At 42.9% G+C, this 26,491-nt stretch overlaps 1 long non-coding RNA gene across 1 annotated transcript; it reads left to right on the top strand.

Moving 5' to 3' along the window:
• Positions 1–1,078: 1,078 nt before the first annotated feature.
• LOC309528177 lies at positions 1,079–10,485 on the top strand. Its single transcript, XR_014217581.1, has 2 exons — positions 1,079–1,161; positions 10,281–10,485. It is a non-coding gene; the product is annotated as an uncharacterized lncRNA (long non-coding RNA).
• The last annotated feature ends 16,006 nt before the right edge of the window (positions 10,486–26,491 follow it).

Below are 26,491 nucleotides of genomic sequence, written 5' to 3'. Positions count from 1 at the left end.
TGCTATTTTTCTAGACAAAGAGGGGTCAGAATTCACCATACACATCTCCCTTGTTCTATTATAATGGCAGGGACGGGGGTGGCGCTGTGGTTTAAACAACCGAGCCTTTTGGGCTTGCTGATTGGAAGGTCGGTGGTTCGAATCCCCGCAATGGAGTGCGCTCCACATGCTCTGTCCCAGCTCCTGCCAACCTAGCAATTCGAAAACATGACAGTGAAAGTAGATAAATAGGTATCACTTTGGCGGGAAGGTAAAGGGTGTTTCCATGTGCTCTGGTTTTCGTCACAGTGTTCTGTTGTGCCAGAAGCGGCTTATTCATGCTGGCCACATGACCCGAAAAGCTGTCTGCAGGGAAAATGCCGGCTCCCTTGGCCTGAAAGTGAGATGAGCACCTCAACCCCATATAATTGTCTTTGACTAGACTTAACCGTCCTGGGGTCATTTACCTTTACCTATTGTAATGGCAATGGCTCCCACCTGAGAGGTGCTGGAACTGGGTTCCAGTACGTTCCAGGGTGGGGGGGGGGAGTCCTGTCTAGTAGGATAAACCTTACGAAGCATGGCTTCTGAAATTCTCCTTGCCAATCTTTCCGAATTCTTTAAGCTTCAACAAGCATACATTATGCTCTTGGGACTTCCAAAATACTTTGTCTAAGTCCCTCATCAAAGGCTCCTGAATAAATTTAGCAATCATGGGATATGAAGCTCCTCATAAACTGGGCAAGATGTATTCTCAGTCTGATCCAGCACAGCTTTTTAAAATGTTGCTTTTAAATTGAAAATAAATATTCTTCCTCACCTGCTCCAGCTAATGTCCAGCAAAGCTATCCTGAAGAACTTAAGGTTTGGATTTAAAATACTCTTATGCAATGATTTAAGGTACTCAGAAGGAAGTCCCACTGTGGATAATGGGACTTAATACATTGAAAATATGTCATTATGTACTCTTTCTGATCCAGCTTGCATGTTCAAGTCACATATCAGTCATACATTGTGTCCTCAAACTGATCATGGAGACAGACACTAGACTCTTTTAGGGAGAGTGTGATATCACATTACATCACTGCTAAGTAAACAGATTTCTCTAACAATATTGTCTCTGTTTTCCCTAGCTGGCTGGCAGGCACGCTGCATTTTGTCAACTGGGATGCAAAGATGAAGGTTTGCTCTTTATGAATTGACTAGGTAACTTTATGGATGTTGTAACTTTAATAATAATAATAAAATATATTATTATTATTATTATTATTATTATTATTATTATTATTATTATTATTATTTATACCCCACCCATCTGGCCGGGTTTCCCCAGCCACTCTGGGCGGCTTTCAACAAAATATTAACATACAATAGTCTGTTAAACATTAAAAGCTTCCCTAAACAGGGCTGCCTTCAGATGTCTTCTAAAAGTCTGGTAGTTGTTGTTCTCTTTGACATCTGGTGGGAGGGCGTTCCACAGGGCGGGCGCCACTACCGAGAAGGCCCTCTGCCTGGTTCCCTGTAACTTGGCTTCTCGCAGTGAGGGAACCGCCAGAAGGCCCTCGGTGCTGGACCTCAGTGTCCGGGTAGAACGATGGGGGTGGAGATGCTCCTTCAGATATACTGGACTGAGGCCATTTAGGGCTTTAAAGGTCAGCATTTATCTTGCTCTATAGCATCTTAAACCAGAGCAGAGTCTTTGTATTAGAACGATATTTTATGGCTTTTTATATACAGTGGTACCTCAGGATGCAAACTGGATCCGTTCCGGAGTCCTGTTCGCATCCCGAACGGAATGCAAGACGTGACGGCGCGTCTGCGCGTACGTGGGTCACGTTTCACTGCTTCTGCGCATGCGTGTGACATCATTTTGAGCGTCTGTTCATGCGCAAGCGGCAAAACCCAGAAGTAACGCGGAGCGGAACTCGAACGGGCTCAACCTGAAGCACATTCAACTCGAGGTATGACTGTACTTGAATTTTATTTACCAAAAATGTAACACGGGACAGTATTCTGCTAAGTAACTGAGGTAGCAGAACATCTTCTGCTTGCACAATGGGCTTTCTCTCTTCTCCATGTCAACTGCGCTGTCCCCAGATCTTCTCTTTTTTTTTATAATAATTTTTATTGCATTTTTTCCAAATTACAGAAAGAACAAAAGGATAGGCAGAATAGAAGAAAAAAAGAAAAAAGAACAGAAAATCACAAACCATTTCAGCAACTTATTTCAAATTTCCATTGGACTTCCCCACATCTCCCCCATGATGCATTCTTGATAATAAAGTTATCAGCAAATTATACCCTTATTTCGTGTGTTTCTTTATATTTTCAATTGCAATTTAAGTTTAAATCTCTTATTCTCCGTTTACTCTAAAGATATAACATAATGTCATTTTTACCCATTTAAACTTTGATTCTTTCATAAATGTTATCAATTTCATAGGTAATTAAATTTCATTGCTGGGGCTAACGTTCCAAATCATACGGCATCTTATGTTTCATACAACTTATAATACTTTTGCAAATAGTCTTTAAATTTTTTCCAGTCCTCCTCCATTGCCTCTTCTCCCAAGTCTCGGATCCTTGCAGTCATCTCGGCCAGTTCCATGTAGTTCATCAATTGCGTCTGCCAGTCCTCCAGTGTGGGCAAATCTTGGGTCTTCCAATGCTTAGCGATAAGGATTCTTGCTGCTGTTGTAGCATACATAAAAAAAGTTCTATCCTTTTTTAACACCTTCTGGCCGACAATGCCCAGAAGGAAGGCCTCTGGTTTCTTGGGGAAGGTGTACTTGAACACCTTTTTTAACTCGTTATAGATCATTTCCCAAAAGGCCTTCAATCTTGGACAAGTCCACCAGAGGTGAAAGAATGTCCCTTCAGCCTCCTTGCATTTCCAACATTTATTGTCAGACAAATGGTATATCTTAGCGAGCTTGACTGGGGTCATGTACCACCTGTATACCATTTTCATAATGTTTTCTTTCAAGGCATTACATGCCGTAAATTTCATACCGGTGGTCCATAACCTTTCCCAGTCCTCAGACATAATATTGTAACCAATGTCTTTTTTTTTTATATAATAATTTTTATTACATTTTTTCCAAATTACAAAGAAAACAAAAAGAAAGGCAAAAAAAAAAAAAAAAGGAAAAGAGAACAGAAAATCTCAACCATTTCGACAACTTATTTCAAATTTCCATTGGACTTCCCCACATCTCCCACATAAATGCATTCTTGATAATAAAATTGTCAGCAAATTATACCCTTATTTCGTGTGTTTCTTTATATTTTCAGTTGCAATTTAAGTTTAAATCTCTTATTCTCCAATTACTCTAAAAATATATCATAATATCCTTTTTACCCGTTTAAACTCTGATTCTTTCATGAGTGTTATCAGTTTCATAAATAATTAAATTTCATTGCTGGGGCTAACGTTCCAAATCATACGACGTCTTATGTTTCATACAACTTATAATACTTCTGCAAATAGTCTTTAAATTTTTTCCAGTCCTCCTCCATTGCCTCTTCTCCCAAGTCTCGGATCCTTGCAGTCATCTCGGCCAGTTCCATGTAGTTCATCAATTGCGTCTGCCAGTCCTCCAGTGTGGGCAAATCTTGGGTCTTCCAGTGCTTAGCGATAAGGATTCTTGCTGCTGTTGTAGCATACATAAAAAAAGTTCTATCCTTTTTTAACACCTTCTGGCCGACAATGCCCAGAAGGAAGGCCTCTGGTTTCTTGGGGAAGGTGTACTTGAACACCTTTTTTAACTCGTTGTAAATCATTTCCCAAAAGGCCTTCAATCTTGGACAAGTCCACCAGAGGTGGAAGAATGTCCCTTCAGCCTCCTTACATTTCCAACATTTATTGTCAGACAAATGGTATATCTTAGCAAGCTTGACTGGGGTCATGTACCACCGGTATACCATTTTCATAATGTTTTCTTTCAAGGCATTACATGCCGTAAATTTCATACCGGTGGTCCATAACCTTTCCCAGTCTTCAGACATAATATTGTAACCAATGTCTTGAGCCCATTTTATCATGGCTGACTTAACTGTCTCATCCTGAGTGTTCCATTTAAGCAGCAAGTTGTACATTCTCGATAATACCTTGGTCTTTGGTTCTAGCAACTCTGTCTCAAGTTTCGATTTTTCCACCTGGAATCCTATTTTTTTATCTAACTTAAAAACCTCATTAATTTGGGCATAGTGTAGCCAATTTTGCACCCTATCCTTTAGTTTTTCAAAGCTCTGCAACCTCCAATTACCTCCAATGTTTTCTATTATTTCCCAATATTTCGGCCAATGTGCCTCCATATTGGCTGTTTTCCGAGCTTTGGCCTCTATTGGTGAGATCCACCTCGGAGTTTTACTTTCCAATAAGTCTTTGTATTTTTTCCAGACCATATATATTGCTTTCCTGACAATATGGTTTTTGAACATTCCATATGTTTTCCCCTTGTCATACCACAAATACGCATGCCAACCTAACGAATTGTTAAAGCCTTCCAGATCTAGGACATCAGTGTTTTCCAATAAGATCCAATCTTTCATCCAGCAGAAGGCCGCAGCTTCATAATATAACCTTAAGTCCGGCAGGGCAAACCCCCCTCTCTCCTTTGCATCAGTTAGTATTTTAAACTTTATTCGGGGCTTTTTGCCCTGCCAGACAAACCTAGAAATATCCCTCTGCCACTTTCCAAAACATTCCACTCTGTCCACGACCTGCAAGGCTTGAAACAGAAACAACATTTTTGGCAAGACGTTCATTTTTATAACTGCAATTCGGCCTAACAAGGATAATTTCAATCTTGACCAAATTTCAAAATCTTTTTTAACCTCTGACCAGCATTTTTCATAATTATCTTTAAATAGGTTCAAATTCTTAGAAGACAGATTGACCCCCAGGTATTTCACTTTTTTAACAATGTTTAGTTCTGTTTCCTTCTGAAACCCCTCTGTTTCAATAACCGTCAAATTTTTCCCTAACACCTTAGTTTTTTGTTTGTTCAACTTAAAACCCGCCACCCGACCAAATTTCTGAATCAATTCCAAAACTCTTTTTGTACTAGGTTCTGGCTCCTGTAGTGTTAAAACCAAGTCATCTGCAAATGCTTTCAGTTTATATTGTTTCGCTCCGACCCGTATTCCTTGTACCTGCCGATCCTCCCTTATCATATTCAGCAAAACCTCCAGGACCGAAATAAACAACAGAGGGGATAGGGGGCACCCCTGGCGTGTTCCTTTTTCAATATGAAGTTCTTCTGTCACCACATTGTTCACTATCAACTTAGCTTTTTGTTCTGAATAGATTGCCTCTATTCCATTCTCAAACCCCCTTCCCACTCCCATCCCTTCCAAATTTTTCTTCATAAATTTCCAAGAAATGTTGTCAAAGGCCTTCTCCGCATCAATAAAAATTAACACTGCTTTGGTGTTAATATTTGTTTGTAAAAGTTCCAGAATATCGATAATGTTCCTGGTGTTGTCAAACAAATGTCTACCTGGGAGAAAGCCTGCTTGGTCCTTATGAATTACTTCATTTAGTACTTTTTAAAATCTATTAGCTAAAACATCCGCAAATATTTTGTAATCCACGTTTAGGAGTGAGATGGGTCGGTAGTTCTTAAGTTGAGTCTTTTCAGTTTCCACTTTAGGTATCAGTGTGATGAATGCTTCTTTCCACGTATCTGGTGCCCTCCCTCCCCCCATAATCTGGTTACAAACCTCCATTAATGGTTGTGTCAAGTGGTCTTTTAAGGTCTTATAGTATTTGGAGGTAAGTCCATCGGGACCTGGAGATTTGCCTAGCTGCATATTCTGAATGGCATCCTCAATTTCCTGTTGTGTTATTTTACAGTTCAAGATTGATCTCTTTTCTTGTGATAATTTTGGAAGGCCGTTTTCTTTCAAAAATTGTTCTATCTCAGTCGCATCCTCGGATCCTTGTGTATACAGTTTTTTAAAATATTTCTGGAAACACTTTCTAATTTCTCCCGGTTTCTGAATGTTCTTTCCTTCAACTTCTAGATTGGTAACATAATTTAATTTTTGTCTCTTTTTCAACTGCCAAGCTAGCAGTTTCCCACATTTATTCGCCGACTCAAAAGATCTTTGTTTCATTTGTTTAATCTTCCATTCCACTTCTTGATTAATCAATTTCGCATATTGTGACTGGTGGAATTTAATTTCTCTTAAAGTCTCCTTTGATTTTGGGTTTAATCTTAATTTTTTCTCACCATCTCTTATCTTCTCCAGTATCTTATCCTTTTTACCATTCCAGAACTTTTTCTTGATCGTATTCTGTTGTATCAGGAACCCTCTCATAACAGCTTTACTCGCGTCCCAGATTATTCTTTTTTCCACCGAGGTATTCAAATTAATTTCAAAGTAGTCCTTTAAAGCTTTTTGGGCCTTCTTTACAATCTCTTGTTCTCTTAACAGGTTGTCATTCATTTTCCATCTGAAGGAATCGGCAGTAGTAAGTCTCATTTCCATTTTCAAAGCGTTATGGTCGGAGCATGTCTTTGGGCAGATTTCTATTTTTATAGTCTTAGGTGCCAGCCCTCTAGTTGTCCAAATTTGGTCGATTCTTGTCCATGACAGATGGGCCTCAGAAAAGAAAGTTCCTTCTTTACCAAGGGGGTTTCTCGTCCTCCATAAATCAATTAAATCCATATTGTCAGTTAATTCAAAAAAGGTTTTTGGTAGTCTTCCATCTTTGGTCAAATTCTGGTTCTGTGACTTATCCATAAAAGTAGAGACAACCCCATTCATATCTCCCATCATAATGATGTTAGAATAGTCCAGATAGTCCAGTAATGTCTCATGCAGCTTCTTGTAAAATTCTGATTTCCCCTCATTTGGTGCATAAATTCCTAATATCAAAATTTTCTCTCCTTGGGTCGATATTTCAATAGCCAGGATTCTTCCTTGTTCATCTTTAAACAAGAATTTTGGTGAAAGGTTCTCCTTGGCGTAGATCACCACGCCTCTCTTTTTAACTCTGTCTGATGAAATAAATTCTTGGCCTAATCTTTTATTTATTAACACCTTCTTGTGTAACCTGGTCACATGAGTTTCTTGCAAACAAATTATGTCCAAATTCTCTTTCTTTAAAATATGGAAGATCCTTTTGCGTTTTTCTGGGGAGTTCGCGCCATTAATGTTCCAACTATACAGCTGCAGAGACATCCTGTGTCGATCTGTTGTTACTCTTTATTGGGTGTCTTCTTTTTTGTCCGAGTCCGAAGGTGGTGGCTCTTTCCCAGACTCTGGTGGCGGCCAAATAGCTGCTGCTCCTTTCTGCAAGTCTTCTCCGTTGTCGTGTAGGAACTTCTGGCTGTCCTCTTTCGTTTTGATTTTTATCTTCTTTCCCTTGTATTTGAATGAAAGGCCTTGTGGAAACTCCCACCTGTATGGTATTCCGTTACCTCTCAAAAGTCCAGCTAGGTCAGTATAGTTAGATCTGAGATCCAGTAGTTGCTTAGGGATGTCCTTGTAGATTTGTGCTCTTCTGTCCTGTATCACAAGTGCTTTGTTAAAATGTAGGTCAAGTAGCTTGTCTCTCTCCTGTTTAGTCCTTAGGATAATCAAACAGTCTCTAGGCCTGTCTTTTCCAACGGCTCTTCCCAATCTAAATGCAGTTGTTATTTTAAAATCTGTGTCTTCATTAATACCCCAGAATTTAGAGAATTCTGCTGTTAGAAAACCTATCAAGTCCTCTTTCTCAATCTCTGGGATAGAGCGTAATCTCAGGTTATTTTCCTAATATTGTAACCAATGTCTTGAGCCCATTTTATCATGGCTGATTTAACTGTCTCCTCCTGAGTATTCCATTTAAGCAGCAAGTTGTACATTCTCGATAATACCTTGGTCTTTGGTTCTAACAACTCTGTCTCAAGTTTCGATTTTTCCACCTGGAATCCTATTTTTTTATCTAGCTTAAAAACCTCATTAATTTGGGCATAGTGTAGCCAATTTTGCACCTTATCCTTTAATTTTTCAAAGCTCTGCAACCTCCAATTGCCTCCAATGTTTTCTATTATTTCCCAATATTTCGGCCAATATGCCTCCATATTGGATGTTTTCCGAGCTTTGGCCTCTATTGGTGAAATCCACCTCGGAGTTTTACTTTCCAATAAGTCTTTGTATTTTTTCCAGACCATATATATTGCTTTTCTGACAATATGGTTTTTGAACATTCCATGTGTTTTCCCCTTGTCATACCACAAATACGCATGCCAACCTAACGAATTATTGAAGCCTTCCAGATCAAGGACATCAGTGTTTTCCAATAAGATCCAATCTTTCTCCAGGGGGTTGGGGGAACCCCTAGAACAGATTATGAGGGTGCAGGAGGAAGGAGAGGAAAAGAATGTTTCCTTGCGCTAATGAACCATTTGCCATTCCACCAATGAACCCAAGCATATAAAAAGGCATAAAATTCTTTTATTGGAGAATGCTTTATCACAAATCAGGGTACAGGCAGTGAAGCAGTGTGTGTCATTTCCATGAAAATCGAGTGCATGCAGAAGATGTTTTAAGCAGTAATTGTAGGAAGCAGTGTCTGGCAAGGTATGCAAGTCCTTTCTGGGGAAGTGGCAGGTCAAGGTCCAATTAGTGAATATTGAGACAGGGAGATCAGGGCAAAGCCGGTCTTGTCTTGCATGGGGCCAGTACAATTATCATTCAGCTATTCTTTTACTTGTCCCTGGACTATTCAAGCTGCTGTCACCCAGAAGCCTTATAATTGTTCAGCACATACAGTGCCCAGATCCCAAAAAGAAATGTTTGCACTCTGTTCTGCATTGGTCAGGCTGCCTCTGAAGTACTGTGTGTCCAGTTCAGGGCACCACATTTTAAGAATTACACTGACAAACTGGAGTGTGTCCAGAGGGTGGGGGGACAGGATGATGAGGGGTGTGGAGACCAAGTCCTTTGGGGGAAAGTCAATAGAGCTGGACATGTTTTGCATTGAAAAGGAAAGATCAAGCTGAGAGACCATCAGGGCCTGCAACTATCTGCAGGGCTGTTGTGCAGAAGATAAAGCAGACTTCCTTTTCTCTTGCTCCAATGGGTGGAACAAATAGACCCAACTGGTAGGAATTGCAAGGAAGCAGGAAAAGCTTCCTGACAGTCAGAACTGATCACCAGTGGAGCAATCTGCCTCAGGAGGCGATGGGCTCTCTTCCACTGGTAGTATTTAAACAGAGTATAAAGAGCAACCTACACCATCTTTTAGAACAATGGTTGCTAAATCATAGCCTCCCCCACAAAAAAACCCAAACTGTCATTTAAAATAGTTTTCTTAATTGACCGCGGCCATAACTGTGTTCCATACCCCTAATGTCATGAGGCCCGAAGGTTTGTGGGGCTCCCAATTTTCCCATCCCCCAAACGATCAATTTATTCTTTTTTCTTTTGCTGAGCACTTCTTTAGATCCACCAATTATGGCAGAGTAAGATTATCATTAATGATTAATAATATTTATATGCCACTTAATATGCAAAATCCCTCAGCAGCTGACATAAAACACAGTCTGATCATTAAAAAGGAAAGGGGGTGTGGAATGTATACGCAACACTTAAAACTGAACGTACATAGAAATACATCAGCAAAAACAGAGAAGCCATCAGTAAAAGATGCAGTTAAATATCAATAAATAATAAAGCAGAATAATGTGAAGAAAGTTACGAGCCGTGGAATGCCTGCTTAAGCAGATGGATGGGTCTTCGAAGCTTGCCTCTGAGCCTAGGGCTTGCCTAGGTGGTTCGAATCCCCGTGACGGGGTGAGCTCCCGTTGCTCAGTCCCTGCTCCTGCCAACCTAGCAGTTTGAAAGCACATCAAAGTGCAAGTAGATAAATAGGTACTGCTCCGGCAGGAAGATAAACAGCGTTTCCGTGCGCTGCTCTGCTTCGCCAGAAGCGGCTTAGTCATGCTGGCCACATGACCCAGAAGCTGTACGCCGGCTCCCTTGGCCTGTAAAATGAGATGAGCACCGCAAACTCAGAGTCGGTCATGACTGGACCTAACGGTCAGGGGTCCCTTTACCTTTACCTAACAGCAAGTGGAAGGGTGTCCCAGAGAGTGGTGGGATTCTGACCATTGGCTACTGTTACAGAACTTGGGGGGGGTTCCCCCCAAATACTAAAATTTATAAATGCTAGGATTTGGGGTTATTTGTGATATGAAGGGAGAATATAAGCTGCAAAGGGGTTCCTGGGTAGCCTGGCCAAACTAGGGTCATTAAGAGAGCCATTGTGGGTCATTAACAAGACAATGGAACCTCTTGCCCAGGTGTGACCAGAGATTGGAGATTTGGAAGGTTGCCAAGGTAACTGTTGTGGGGGAGGACAAGGAGCTTCTGGGAAGAAGAAAGGATGAGATCCATCTTGGTGAGGGAGAAGGAAGAACTGCCTGCAATGCTTTGGACCATGCTGTAAGATCTGAACCCCCTTCATGCAGACTGAAGGTGAAAATATAAAACCATATATCTTGAAGCACGGCTGCTTCCGCTTTGTCTTCCATTCTCCAAAGGGACATGACCCTGTGTGTGTGCCTGTGGCCCCACACACTCCTGCCACTGTTTGGCAGAGAGGGGGAGTGTTATTGTCCTGTTTGTGAGTCCCCCCCCCTCACGGTACCTGTGAGAAACAAGATGCTTTGGTCTAATCTACCTGGGCTCTTTGTGCCTTACTGTCTTCATTATTTCCCCCTGGCTCTTTCAGGGTAACAACCACTGTCCTCCCAGATTAATTCATCAAAATGTGTCTTAACCTGGCTTCACTGTCTCAGTGAAAAATGAGAGAGAGTAAGAGAGCAGGAGAATGTAACCTTTTAGTTGTGATTAGGAAAAGCTGGAGAAAATGAGAGAAGGGTGAAATTAGAGGCAAATGTACCAAGCAGCAACTGGCTGCGCATCCTGATGTGTTAGGAAAGCTGTTGCTGAAATTAACATTTGAATCATTTGCTGCCACCTTTCAAAGTCAAATTCCTTTCTGCATGCCAGGAAATATCACATAGGCAGGGAACAAATATTTGAAGGAGCCTTCCACAGCTATAAAGATGGGAGAGGAGCTCTAAATGAAAAGAAAGATACCCGTCTTGTGCCTGCTCTGTAAGGAAGATGTATTACTTAGCATAATTGAGCATGAAGAGCTGTGTGGTGAAGGAGGGGAGCAAAGGGATGATTCAGAGGCAGAAAGCAAATAGCACAGGGGGGTATTTAGTTTATCCTAAACAGCTAGAGGAAGACATGGAATTTCCTAATAATGGCTGTTGGTAAGCATTCAGGCAAGGGTGACCAGGACATTGAACAATGATTGTGCAAAACAGCAGGATCCTCATTAGCAGTCACAGGGAGCCACAACAACAACAACAACACTTGTTAGTCTCTCATTATCTGAAGGTCTCCAAGCATCTTACAACCCATTTGTTGAGATCCAGTGTGGTGTAGTGGTTAAGAGCGGTAGTCTCGAAATCTGGGGAACTGGGTTCGCGTCTCCGCTCCTCCACATGCAGCTGCTGGGTGACCTTGGGCTAGTCACACTTCTTTGAAGTCTCTCAGCCCCACTCACCTCACAGAGTGTTTGTTGTGGGGGAGGAAGGGAAAGGAGATTGTTAGCCGCTTTGAGACTCCTGAAGGGGAGTGAAAGGCGGGATATCAAATCCAAACTCTTCTTCTTCTTCTTCTTCTTGTACAGCCCCTCTCCACAGCTTGACTAAAAAATTCATAAAAAACCTTTTTTTTTTTTACCTCATGTGATGTTGCCTTACAAGTGATGTTTGCCAGTGTCATTTTCCTGATGTTACAGATGGGTGGTCGAGGTTAAGAGAAAGGTGTCTTGCATAAACAGTGCTGTCAGGACAGAAATTCAGAGCTCCACCTAGCAGGGGGGTCCTCAAACGCAGCAATGTTGGTGAACCACATCTGAAGTGCGGTAATATACAGTACTGTCTAAAGGAGTCCCCACATGAAACCAATAAGTTCAGGGTAAAAAAAAATACTTCGCTACACCACTGCCTTGCATAAAAAGCTGCCCTTTGCGCTTCATGTTCCTGCCACTACCATTTCTCCACGTCTAAGTACCAGGCCGAAGGCTGTCATTAGTTAAAGTGGATGTCTTGTATGCAGGAGCAGGAGGAAAAGACTTTCCTGGGGCAGGCCACATTATGAGACCCTTCCTTGGAACCAGTGGGTATTCTAGGAAAGAAAATCCATTCCTAGTGTCAGGACAGGGAGATCCATATGTATGCATCTGTAACAGTAATTATAAAAAACACACAGAGAAAGCAAAAGCTACAATGGCCTTGCTACCTATCATAGCATATTTCTGCTAGTAAAGTGTTGTGCATGACTATGAAGCTCTATAAATAATAACACATCCTTATATTCATACATAACCCAGTTGCTGATTGTGTGTTGAATATTCAGCACCCAACAGACGGCCCTTCGTTTCCTCTCTTCAGAATGGAAATGACCAGTTACTAAAGATAAAATATTCATTCCCCTTTCATTCTCTTTTCCCAAAGGCTCTCCTTACAAAATGTGCTTCTGAGAAAAATCCACAATACAATTCGAAAGAACTGTCCACTATGCAGCTGGGGAGGGGTAATTTACAGAGAGATTGCAATAGGGGGAGAGTGCTTAACCCCTCTTCCATCCACCTCTTCCCCCTTCCACGCAACTGTCACTCAAACCTCCCTCTTCCCAGTGACATTCCAGATGTGTTTGTGAAGGTAGACTCATGGAGAATCCTGCTCTGTATGTGCATGTTGTGTTATGACACTGCAGATGTTCCTGGAGTATGGCTCCTAGATCACTCATAGCATTCAGTGGGAGAGGGGGAGCCAGGTGAATAGGCAGGACATTTTCACACATTACCTTTCAGCTGCCTTTGAGTCTTTAATGTGATTTGCATCTATGTGTTACTGTTAATAGGGAATAGGGAACTCTGGAGAAGCATTTGTAATACAAATGAGATTCTCACCTGTGAAGGACTGATGTGATGTTTGCATATAGATAGGTGAGGTATAGCTGTGGTGTAAGTATATAGGGATGTGGGTGGTGCTGTGGTCTAAACCACTGAGCCTCTTGGGCTTGCTGATTGGAAAGTCGGTGGTTCGAATCCGTGCAATGGTGGTGAGCTCCCATTGCTCTGTCCCTGCTTCTGCCAATCTAGCAGTTCGAAAACACACTAGTGCAAGTAGTTAAACAGGTACCACTGCGGCGGGAAGGTAAACGGCGTTTTCGTGCGCTCTGGTTTCCGTCATGGTGTTCTGTTGCATCAGTAATGGTTTAGACATGCTGGCCACATGACCCGGAAAGCTGTCTGTGGACAAACGCCGGCTCTCTCGGCCTGAAAGCAAGTTGAGCGCCGCAACCCCATAATCGCCTTTGACTGAACTTAACTGTCCAGGAGTCCGTTACCTTTTTTTACCTATAGAAAGGTAACAGCAAGTAAAGAAACAGCTAACTGGTTACTCTTTGTTTGCTTTTTTCATTGCATAAAAATTCCTAATAAGCAACCATGCAGATTTAGCAGCAGTCTCAAAACAAAGGAATATAAGCATACAATTTATTGTTCTGCAATTTGTTTCTAACAATATGTATAGCTGAACATTTTCTTGTGTCTGATCTTATTGCGCCAATATATAAAATATACTAAATTATTCAATGACTAAATTATCAAGTTGTCGGCATTCCTTCCCTTTTACAATATCAGTAATTTGACTATATAAGCCAACTCCTATACTTTCTATCCAGTCTTCTAATGCTGGGATAAATATATTCTCCAGTTTTTACATATTGTTATGCAAGCAGCCATCATGTTGCCAAATCCCTTCCCATACTACTTCCACAGTGTTTCATCTCTATTCCAATTATTTTGATATTTATTTCTCGTTATAGCTAAACTCAGAATAATATATTTTGCTCAGAAGTTATTGTTTCTGTTCTTTTCACCCTTATGTTTTCAAATTCTGTTAAATCCCCTGAGGGACCATGCTTTCTCAGTAAATAATCAGGGGGCATGTCTTCTTTGAAAATGTTGAACAGAGAGCTGTTGCCCCAGTTAATCACTTACCTGTTGATATTGGTAGCTAGGATAAAGTGAACCTGAGTTAGTTCCTCTTTAAGGTCTGGGTGAGGCTTCACCCTCTCTCCCTCTCTCTCGCTGCAGACCCTGGAGCCACAGCAATGTACCTCTTCTCTGAGTGTGCAATACAAGAAACTCCCCATTTACAGGGGGGTTACCTTTCAAGGTACTGTGCATTTTAAGTGAAATGGTGTATATTGAGAACACCACTGAAAAAGCCTGAAAACACCCTCTAAACCTTGAAAAAGACTTTAAAAAACCAAAAGTCCACCAAACCACCACAATCGCTTACTCCAAACCTCCTTGCTCAAACTCCAACTGTCCACAGGCCTCAAAGGTTGGTGTAAAAGCTCCTGAGACTGCCAAATGGTATTTTTGTGCCATTTTTACAGTTTTCACACTCTTTTAGGGCCATTTTGCCCCTTTTCATGCCACTTCCAGGTTCACAGTGATGCACACAGTCACGGTCGTGAATGCCTTGAAACATGTAAATGGGGAGTTGCCTGTACAGTTCTTCAGGGGCTTACGGTTCTTAAACAAACAAGCCTTCTGTTAAATTATGGGAATCTTTTGTGACTCGTCTGGAGAACAGAGCCAAGGGATGGACTGCAAGTGAACTCAGCACCTCCTACTGGCCATGCCCAAGGATTACTGCATGATGTCAGAAGTGGGTTGCTCTCCAGGTTTTGCTACCAGCTGCTTGTTTGCCAGACACAGAGAGGGAGAGGCAGGAGAAGAAGCAGGTTGTAATGGTGATGACGAGGAGGAGGTCCATGGGTCTCTTGTCAGCAGGCCCTCGTCTGGGAACATTGGCCCTGGCAGGTGCCCTGCTATGCCAACTCTTGATGCTGGCTTGGCTCACCTCACAAAGCACACACACACACACACACACACACACACACACACACACACACACCAGGGTTTCTGGGTCCACAGCCCTGTATTGACAGGGAAAGACCTGAGCATTTCCAATCTTTCTCTGAGCTATGCTTTACAGTGGTACCTCAGGTTAAGTACTTAATTCGTTCCGGAGGTCTGTTCTTAACCTGAAACTGTTCTTAACCTGAAACACCACTTTAGCTAATGGGGCCTCCCGCTGCTGTCGCGCCGTCGGAGCACGATTTCTGTTCTCATCCTGAAACAAAGTTCTTAACCCGAGGTAATATTTCTGGGTTAGCGGAGTCTGTAACCTGAAGCGTATGTAACCTGAAGCATATGTAACCCGAGGTACCACTGTACTGGGAACAGAGAATAGAGCTATAACCTAGCAGCAACAAAAACTGAAGGGGAATCAAGAGAATTATATAATTGCTGTGATGTTATGAAGCATTTCACAGGGGGAAAGCATTAGTTCTAGGTAACAAATCCCCAATTAAGCAGCAATCCAGCAAACAAGACATCCTTAAGGAGTGTGAAGGTCTCAGGCAAGACATAATCGTGAAAGGCAGGACAGGTGAAGGACATCAAAAGCCTGGAGGAGACACAGAGAAAGTCGCTATTCTCTCTCATCCAATGCATGTTGCTAAGCATCTGCCTTTATGTGTCTCCTGCTCCTCTTGGCGTTCTAAAGCATATCTGAAAAAAATCATTCTCCACATTGCCGAAGTGCAGTCACCTCTGGAGGAAGAACCAGGTATTTTAATTCAGCACAAAGTGAAAAGAGAAGATTTCTCCACACAGCCTAGACATCCAGATGTTTTTGGACAAGAAGGAAGTGTAGCACCCTGATTGTGGTTAACACTTAGCTGGAATGAAATATTCAACGCAGCAATAGAGAAATTAAAATAATAATTTATTTGTCAGACAAATAAATGATAGGCACAGCGGTATATGGTTACCAAACCTCTGCCTCTCTCCAGCCCTGATGGCCAGCACTTATATTTCCTCAGCCCAGCCCCCTTGCTCCTCCTTTAGCTGCCTCTGTCCAATCAGCCTGGTTGAAATTCCTATTGGCTGTTTGCTAGAACCAATCATAAAAGATACACCCATTTCCTATTACCTTTTATGGGAGACAAAGAGCTATATTTCCTTCTATCCATAAATGGCAGACAAGTAGCCATATATCTTACATTTGCCTCGACAAGGCACCTTAATTACCAGATCACCTTTTGCCCCTGTTGCCCCTGCATTCCAAAACAAATGGCTAAAACAAATGGCTCATGGTATTAAATTCTATCTAAACAGAGATCTTGGGTTCACATTCTCACACACCATCAATGAAATAAGAATCTAACATTTCTTACTTTCTAAATCCTTTGCGTAATTACATTAAGCCAACAAATCTCATACATAACATAGATAGCTTTTTAGAAGAAAAGGCCTTTGCAAAGTAAAAAAGGAATTCAGTAAAAACAGCTTCAAAAGAAGCCTCTTCAGTTTACACCCCCCCTTTCCCAGCCAGCTGCTTTTCCCATTAGCTCTTCCCAAAATTTATTGCCCTTTAACTCTCTCAACTTTCCTTAAACCTTAGGAAAATATGGCTAGAGTCTGATGGGAGGCACATGGTATTATTTTCTGTTAAACAATAAATCTTACTATTTACCAACTCTTAATTAGTGTTTTTGCAGCTTGATTGTATTCTGTAATATGTAGGGTCAGTGTAATATTTGTTCCCAGGAGAGCAGGAAGATAAACAACTGCCAAAGTACTTAGCCACCTGGTTTCTGCCTGGCATGAAACATACAAACATTTGCAAATATATCTTTAAGCTCATTTTAAAATACAGGCCTTGATCAGATGCCTCATTAGCACAATTCAACAAGCTACCAATAACGACTAAGGCTGAACTGGACAGCCTTCATCACAAGTAAATTCTCACTATACTTACTTCTAAGTAAGCATGCATGGGAGCATTTGAGAGCACATCTTTAACAAAAGTCATATTTACTCTGGGGAGACTGCCAGTGCATGACCTTTGAAATCACAGAGTCATCAGCATCATACACTGCGGTGCCCAAATTAGCTCTGGGGCCCTCCAGACTGCTGCTTTTTGTGGGTGTATTCTGGTCCTAAACCTCTGCTGCCTTGTGGCTCTACTCATTTGTGAGAAAGGCTTTGGGAATAATCCCCAAGGAGAAATCCATACCCTGCTGACTTATGGGACATCTTCAGGAAAAGAAAAGGCTAAGAAGTAAATCCTGCACAAATCCAGAGTGGAGTCCTTAAGACTGAATCTGTATCATGTGTTCGGCAGAAACTCACCAGGAAATCAGGGGAAAACTTCTGCAGCCTTGCTGAGTTTTTTTGTTTGTTTGAAATGGAAACTTTTATCAGGGGCAGACTTCGATAATCTTTGGTAACATGGCTTCTTGAGCGAGGCCAAAATTTGGCCCTCCAAAAGATGTTTGTACCCAAGGGGGAAAGCTGTCATCCCAAATCAAATAAATAAATAAAAATACTTAACTCCATCCCCATCATCACTGAGATCCAGCACCGAGGGCCTTCTGGCAGTTCCCTCGCTGCGAGAAGTGAGAATACAGGGAACCAGGCAGAGGGCCTTCTCGGTAGTGGCACCTGCCCTGTGGAATGCCCTCCCAGCAGATGTCAAGGCAATAAACAACTACTTTACTTTTAAAAGACAACTGAAGGTGGCCCTGTTTAGGGAAGTTTTTAATGCTGTTTTGTTTTTAATATTCAGTTGGAAGCCGCCCAGAGTGGCTGAGGAAACCCAGCCAGATGGGCGGGGTATAAATAAATTATTATTATTATTATTATTATTATTATTATTATTATTACTGACCAACCACATCACAGATAGCTCGGTTCTGCCCCCTAACATAAATCCTTCCCCCTAAGGTTGCCAGACCCCGAGCTCAAGCCTGAACCTGGGTCATCTGTGCACACAGTTTTTTTAACTCCCCCTCCAAAAAACCCCAAAACCCCGAATATTTGCTTACAATTGTAAAAAAATGCCCCCAGTTGGGCATGTAATCCCCTCCAAACAGGACATGTCTGGGATTTCCCACACATCTGGCAACCATATGCCCCCTCCCAACATAAATCCTGGCTATGCTCATGCCCCCAAATGGATCTTCTCAATTTTGTGCCCACTTAGCTCAGCGCCCTGTGTGAGGGAAACACCCTAAATCCAGTTCTGCTTTGACCTTCTGCATGTATAGCTTCTGTTCTACTACTGAGCAACAACCCCTAACTCGAGGGACTGAATACGAATAGCACCTAAACGTCTTAACTAGAGCCCTGAAGATGAAAACTGTCAAAAACCCAATGTAAGATGGAGACCCAGGTTGGACATCTTCTGCAAGAAGATGAAACAAGACTCTGCCTTTCAGGGACTAGAAATTGATGGCTGACAATATCCAGGGAATCCAGTAGATGGCAGTGCTGAATTAGCAAAAAAAAAAAAAAAACAACCACTCCCCCCCCCCAACCAGGAGGCAACTTTCTGAGTTACATATGTAGATGCTGAATGTATTATGGACTGCTTCAATCATAAAATGTCTCCTACACATGAGCGTAGGGAAGCTGTGTACAGTTCTGGACACAATCATGTGTGAATCAGGGGTAAACCTTATCATCCCCGCATGGATAATCTCTTTTCTTCCCATGTTATGAAACAGACAGGTACCTTTCAGTCCACTCACATTCACATGTTATGAACTTCAAAATGTATAGTCTTGGGCATCTTTTTCTCTTTTCATTGGTGACACCTTGTATTTATGTAATGCCCTCCCTCAGGAAGTACATAGTTATTTGTAAAGTACATACAGCTATAAGCATTGTTATATTTATTTGAAATGTAGGGGGGGGGTTTTGTATGTTGTTACATTTGCTTTTGTTTTGCTGTGTCATTATGAAATTGTTTTTGTAGTGTTTGAAATGGCTTCCTCTTTTATTCTTTGTAAGGCGCTTTGAGCAGTTCTTGGAAACATCAGCAGGAACTCAACTGAGGATTTAAAGAGAACATTCTTAGGCATCAGGACGAGTCAACTGGTTAAAATAAGCAACTTAGCAGCAGGCAGTATATTCACTTCCCACAATTGCTCCTCGCCTGTTACTGTGAAACTACCTTCCTCAGTGGAAGAAGCAATTACTGTAACTACCTGACAAAAGCTGAGAGGGATCTTATTTTCTCAACCAATTGCTTCTTTTGCCTACTAGAGAAAAATCAGATATATATGCTGATGGAGATTGTAAATATGGATAGAAGTGGTGTATTCAGTGTTTAAAATGTGCAGTTTGCTCAGCCCAATAATATGTCATATGTCCATTGCTGGCCATTCTGGTTTTTAAAAATTTCAATTTGAATTGTCCACCTTACATACTTCTACAGTACATACCTAGGCAGTTTCGCAAATTTGCAGGAACCACAGTCAGTTCAGTATCATTACTACTCTGCCTCCCCCCCCCCTCCTCGCAGCTCAGCACTTCCTCATGCAAGGTCTGAATATCCCAAAGCTCTTTCTGAGAGAGGTATCCTTCATTGTTTAGAAATGTATTATCTTGGAAGGCTACAAGGTTAACACGTTTTTGCACATTTGTAGCATCTCTTCTCCAAATTCTAGTCTCCCTGGAAATGCTTTTAGATTGAATTATCTTGACTTTCCAGATGTGCCTTATTTCCAAGGCTAGGTTTCGGCTTTTGTGATATTGGCAATGCTGGGTTCTTTTAGTAGCCTTGTTGTTGTTGTCATTGTTCATCAGAATTATGCCTGACCTGTTCATAGAATGGGATTTTTTCCCATTAGCAAGGTGCAACCATTGTTTTCAAGAATTGGTTGAGGATAATATTCGTAGTAAGAAGGCAGATTTAAAATTAGTTGGTAGAGCATAGTAATTGATGGCTTTTGCAACCTGATTATGTTCAGCAAGTTATTCTGTACTGGATAGGACAAGGCAGAGAGCTATTACATGTTCCGTTTCTGATTAATCTTTGCATTTTCTATGAGAGTCTGTATCTTTGGTCTTTGTAATATACTTTTTGATAATTGGTAGCAATTATACAGGCTTGAATAGCAGCAAAAAGCTGACCTGCTTTTTGCTCCATGCTGATAAGGAGACATTCACATTTCCTCTCTCTTAAAGCTCTCTGGGCATTCCCTCATGCTGGGCTTTGGGTATCCTTGTTTCAGTTATTGATTGATACTGAGTCGTGTCTTAAATGATTCAGAATCTTGGGGGGCACTTTCAGTTTCATGGCAGAAGAAAGACCAGTATAAATGTAATGCATGTATCATTATATGTATTTGTTGTTGTTTAGTAGTTTAGTCGTGATCGACTCTTCGTGACCCCATGGACCGGAGCACCCCAGGCACTCCAGTCTTCCACTGCCTCCCGCAGTTTGGTCAAACTCATGCTGGTAGCTTCGAGAACACTGTCCAACCATCTCGTCCTCTGTCGTCCCCTTCTTGTGCCCTCCATCTTTCCCAACACCAGGGTCTTTTCCACCTCTTCTCATGAGGTGGCCTCAGCTTCAGGATCTGTCCTTCCAGTGAGCACTCAGGGCTGATTTCCTTAAGAATGGAGAGGTTTGATCTTCTTGCTGTCTATGGGACTCTCAAGAGTCTCCTCCACCACCATAACTCAAAAGAATCAATTCTTCGGTGATCAGCCTTCTTTATGGTCCAGCTCTCACTTCCATGCATCACTACTGGGAAAACCATAGCTTTAACTATACGGACCTTTGTTGGCAAGGTGATGTCTCTACATGCATACATACACCCACCCATCCATAAATGACCTTAGAGTAGTAGCCCGTCTTGGAGCAAAGGATCTTCAGAGAGAATCTGCAGCATGAATCCACTGCATTAAAGCATACCAAGAGTTACAGTGCTATCACTTGAGGAGTAAACTGAGAAAAAAATATTTTTAGTGCACTGTATGTGTTAATTGCCTAAGCAATGTGAGGATGTCTGTGTCATTAGCGACACTTTTGTGACTGACCGCTGTAAAGGATGTAATTATCACTGTCTGTACTTTTCTGCATTTTATTTCCTTGTCACCTCATTTTTCTACAACCCCCACTGCAACTCAAGATGAAATCATGCAGTTGGTGAAGTAGATTGCAAAAGGATGCTCTTGGGAAGAGAGGAGCTGGCAAGAGTGGGGGGCGGGGGGGCCTAATCACAGTCGTTCTGGGCACGTCTGAGTTGGGGGTTGGTGACACTGCTTTGCAGTGGTTCTGGTCCTATTTGGACAGTCATTTCCAGATGGTGATACTTGGGGAGTGTTCTTTAGCCCCATGAAGCCTTCAATGTGCACTTCCTCAGGATTCAATTTTATCCTCTATGCTATATAAAGGTAAAGGTAAAGGGGCCCCTGACCATTAGGTCCAGTCATGGCCGACTCGGGTTGTGGCGCTCATCTCGCTGTATTGGCCGAGGGAGCCAGTGTACAGCTTCCGGGTCATGTGGCCAGCATGACTAAGCCGCTTCTGGCGAACCAGAGCAGCGCACGGAAAAGCCGTTTACCTTCCTGCCGGAGTGGTACCTATTTATCTACTTGCACTTTGACGTGCTTTTGAACTGCTAGGTTGGCAGGAGCAGGGACGGAACAACGGGAGCTCACCCCATCACGGGGATTCGAACCGCCGACCTTCTGATCGGCAAGTCCTAGGCTCTGTGGTTTAACCCACAGCGCCACCAGCATCTACATAAAACCACTGAGGGGGTCATCCCAAGTTTTGGAGCATGGGGTCAGCAATATGCTGGTGACACATAGCTCTACATCTCCTTTACATCTGCAGGCGAGGCAGTCGATGTGCTGGACTGCTGTCTTTGCGTCAGTAATGGACTGGATGAGAGCCAACAAACTGAAGCTCAACCCAGATAAGACACTATTAGTAGGTGGTTTCTAGACTGGATGGATGGGATGGATGGGAGGTTGCCTGCTCTGGATGGGGTTGTACTCCCTCGTAACTTGGATCCTCTGTTCAGGTGGCCTTGGTGGTGCAGAGTGCCTTCCATCAGCTTCAGCTGGTGGCCCTATCTCTATCGGAACAGATGTAGTCTAACTTCTGTTGTCTTCGCTCTGGAGAGAGGTTGGGCATGGTTGTCTTTAGTTGACTGTAGCAAGATTTGTTGGCGTGTATGGTGTGTGTTTAGATATAAATTTCCTTGTGTTCACTGTGGTCCAGGTGCCCTAATATGCTGTACTATTAAGAATTTGTGCTGGAAACTCAAATTTCAAGTGAAGTTGATCACTTAGTTTTCCTGTAATTCACACAAATGAATGCCCTTCAAATATTAAAAAAAGAGACACTGTGCCCCTGGATGGAAATATAGAATGCTCACATTTCCTGTAGCACAAGAAGTATCACAGAGCTCCTGAGAGAAAGATGTAGAAATATACAGTGGTACCTCAGGTTACATACGCTTCAGGTTACAGACTCTGCCAACCCAGAAATAGTGCTTCAGGTTAAGAACTTTGCTTCAGGTTGAGAACAGAAATCGTGCTCTGGTGGCGCGGCGGCAGCAGGAGGCCCCATTAGCTAAAGTGGTGCTTCAGGTTAAGAACAGTTTCAGGTTAAGAATGGACCTCCGGAACGAATTAAGTACTTAACCCGAGGTACTACTGTATTCCAAGGGATGTATAAACCAGTTAAAATCACTGACTGTAAAATAGAGATTCTGTTTGACCAGTCAGGTACGTACTTTGCGCTCTCTCTTTTTCTTTCTCTGAAATCAGTGGGTTTAACTTTACTGGATGTGTTGTGCTGGAACAGATTCCTTTATGATTTAAAAGCCAAGGAAGACCCCACCTCATGAGGCAATTGCACTGACATGAAGAAAGGTCAATATTTTGATTAAGGGGGTTAGATCTGGAATCAAAGGCAGACACCAAACATGGAACCCAAGGGTGCCATTCTTACACAGCTACTCTTCCCAGCCAGGCTGTTCTTTAACAATTGATTTGCATTTATGAATATTTTATATAGGAGGCTGGGGCGCAGATGTGGAGCCTAAGTGGTATGCAATATTTTATTATTGTTGATTCTTTTTTAAACTGATGCAGTTTGGGGAATTAGTGATGTGTTATCCTTACAGTAACAGGCAAAAGCGATCAATAAATGTGATTTGGCAATATAGGATTCTGTATCTGAAACGAACAGGGAGTTCGAGGCTACATAACAGACTAACCAGGCAAAAAAAAAAGCCACGAATACAGCATCTGTGAATCTTCTTCTTAGTAACATCCCAATCCTAGCCCAACTAGGTGCCTTCCAGACTGCAACTCTGATCAGTCCCTGCTGTGCTTATATAGAGTTGAAATAAATGGATCTAGCAGGGCCTGATCTGGCCTGGGACCAGGATGTTTTGATCTTGTTCAGGTGGTTTTGTTTACTCAAGACAGCTAAGGAGGAGGAATGCACTTAGGAACGGATTTGAGCACAAAGGAAACACAAGCTGAGTCATGCTATGTCTCATCAGATTTAAAGACTTGATTCTCTTCTCTAACTCTTCTTACGATTCAGCTGAGCCATCTAGTTTTACCATTTAGTAGGATAAACTGGTACCAGCAGTTTCCAGGCAGATGATGGACTTCAAGTCATTCACACTGTGCGCCAGATAGATTAGGCACTGGATTCCTCCTTCAGAACAAAATACCTTGACAGATCATTGCCTCCAACTCACCTGATGCTGAACAACAGCTGTGGGGAACCTCTGCTCCAACAGGTCTAATTAGGCCTGCCAGTCTTCTCCATTTGGTCCATGGTGGCAAACAGTGCCCACCTGCCATTTACCTGCTGTCATCTGACATCAGGTGGGGACAGTTAAAGGATTATCTAAGCAACCCAGTGTTAACTGGAGATAAAGTAAAAAAATTCTTTCCAGTAGCACCTTAAAGACCAACTAAGTTAGTTCTTGGTATGAGCTTTCGTGTGCATGCACACTTCTTCAGATACACACTGAAGATAACTGGAGATAAGTTCTCTTCCTGCTGTTTATGCTGTGAACTGGCCTGGGATCTACAGATAAGGTGGTATATAAACTTAATAAATACAGTGGTACCTCGGGTTAAGAACTTAATTCGTTCTGGAGGTCCATTCTTAACCTGAAACTGTTCTTAACCTGAAGCACCACTTTAGCTAATGGGGCCTCCTGCTGCTGCTGCATCGCCACCACGTGATTTCTGTTCTCATCCTGAAGCAAAGTTCTTAACCCGAGGTACTATTTCTGGGTTAGCTGAGTCTGTAACCTGAAGCATCTGTAACCTGAGGTACCACTGTAATAGCAACAATGATAAAGGAAGCCTTCCTCCCCACTCTAGTACTTGGATTGGTAGCAGTAGAAATACTGCCTTTAACTCTTAAAGAGTTAAAGAGATCCTCCAAAGGATCTCTGATCTGAGTACTAAGCTCTATCAGTGGAGATAACCCCTCTGCCTGCTCGCAGAGGGGTTATCTCCAGTTTTAGTGCTGCAGTGCTTACTGTCAAGATGGGAAGATAAAACCCCCATCTAAAGAACCCACAGAGGGATCTTTGCCTGACACCGCCACCAGCAATGGAGGGGTGGTTTTGCATGTGTGCCTGCATCATATCTGGTGTGCAAGAGTTTATATGACTCTGTGCATGCATGTGTGTGTGTGTAAAGGAGAGTGCTGTGTGCGCTGTGCTCGTGTGTTCCTGTCAACGGGGGGGGGGGGAATCAAGGAGCATCCATTTGGGGGGCGGGTTGCTTTGTGGTTTTTGCCCCTGCCTACGTTTGTCATGCGGACACGGGTGGCGCTGTGGGTAAAAGCCTCAGTGCCTAGGACTTGCCGATCGAAAGGTCGGCAGTTCGAATCCCCGCGGTGGGGTGCGCTCCCGTTGCTCGGTCCCAGTGCCTGCCAACCTAGCAGTTCGAAAGCACCCCCAGGTGCAAGTAGATAAATAGAGACCGCTTACTGGCGGGAAGGTAAACGGTGTTTCTGTGTGCTGCGCTGGCTTGCCAGATGCAGCTTTGTCACACTGGCCACGTGACCCGGAAGTGTCTCTGGACAGCGCTGGCCCCTGGCCTCTTAAGTGAGATGGGCGCACAACCCTAGAGTCAGACACGACTGGCCCGTACGGGCAGGGGTACCTTTACCTTATGTTTGTCATGTCCACCAAAGCAATGTGGCCTCCCGTAAGGTTGGGCAAATTCCAATTCATCGCTCATGCTGAAATCGATTCCCCACCCCTGCTGTACAGTTTCTTCATTCAGCCAGCACCTGTACACACAAACTCTAGATGTATTCAAATCATTTAACTGCAATTACTTCACAAGTTACATAACTTCTAAAACACTGTGCTGAAGGATGAACCGCCTGATAAAGATGGTATCTGCAGGAGGCCCTCCTGTAAAAAAACATGAAATCATAGAATTGTAGAGTTGGAAAGGATCCCGAGGATCATGCAGGAATCTTAACTATTATTAAGTAGCATATTAACTAGATAGTTCTCTGTAAATAACTCTGCAGAGAGCCATGGCTAGTCAGAGTAAACAGTACTGGACTACACTCTGACAAATAGCCTGACTCATAGGAGCCAACTCCTAGGGGCCGAGGTTCCTTCGTCTCCCCCCCTCCTCACTGCCAATAAAATATCAACCTCTCCAAAGTTGAGGGGCATTGCCATTCAAACGGGGTGTGTGCACTGCTTCTTGTGATCGATTATGTGGGGTGTGGCTTACCTGCCCCCCCCCCATTTTATTCAAGCTGGTACCCCTAGTCTAACTCCCTTCTCTTGCGGGGGCCCAATTAGTGCCATTGCCTTCCGTTAAGAGTTTGGGTGTAATCCTTGACGCCTCCCTTTCCATGGAGGCACAGGTTATAGCAACAGCTAAGGCAACATTTTTCCATCTTTGCCGCATTAAGCAGTTGGTCCCTTACCTTTCCCACCCCGATCTGGCCACAGTGATCCATGCGACAGTCACCTCCAGGCTTGACTACTGTATTTCGCTCTATGCAGGGCTGCCCTTGAAACTGTCCCAGAAACTCCAGTGGGTGCAGAATGCTGCAGCGAGGCTCCTCACGGGGTCCCTGCCATGGAAGCATATTCACCCAGTGCTTTACCAGTTGCACTAGCTCCTGGTGGAGTACAGGGTCAGGTTCAAGGTGCTGGTTTTGACCTTTAAAGCCCTTTGTGGCTTAGGGCCCACGTATTTACAGGACCGCCTCTCCTGGTATGCCCCACAGAGGAACCTTAAGGTCCATGAATAACTGTAGTTTAGAGGTCCTGGGCCCTAAGGAAGTCATTCTATCCTCCGCCAGGGCCTTTTCAGTGATGGCTCCGATCTGGTGGAATGCTCTGTCCCATGAGACTTGGGCCCTACAGGATTTAACCTCCTTCCGCCAGGCCTGTAAGACAGAGCTATTCTGCCTGGCCTTTAATTTGAATCCAGCCTGATCTTTTATTTCCCTTCTCTTCCCTGCCCCTCTCCTTGTATGAAGATTACCCTCTCTCAGACCCCACAGCTAATTCTCCCCTGGCC

This window comes from Podarcis vaucheri, assembly GCF_965113315.1.
Source record: "Podarcis vaucheri genome assembly, chromosome: 1".
In the NCBI taxonomy this organism is placed as follows: Eukaryota; Metazoa; Chordata; class Lepidosauria; order Squamata; family Lacertidae; genus Podarcis; species Podarcis vaucheri.
Note: the sequence above shows the minus strand (reverse complement) of the source record. Positions and strands in the feature narration are given on the sequence as shown.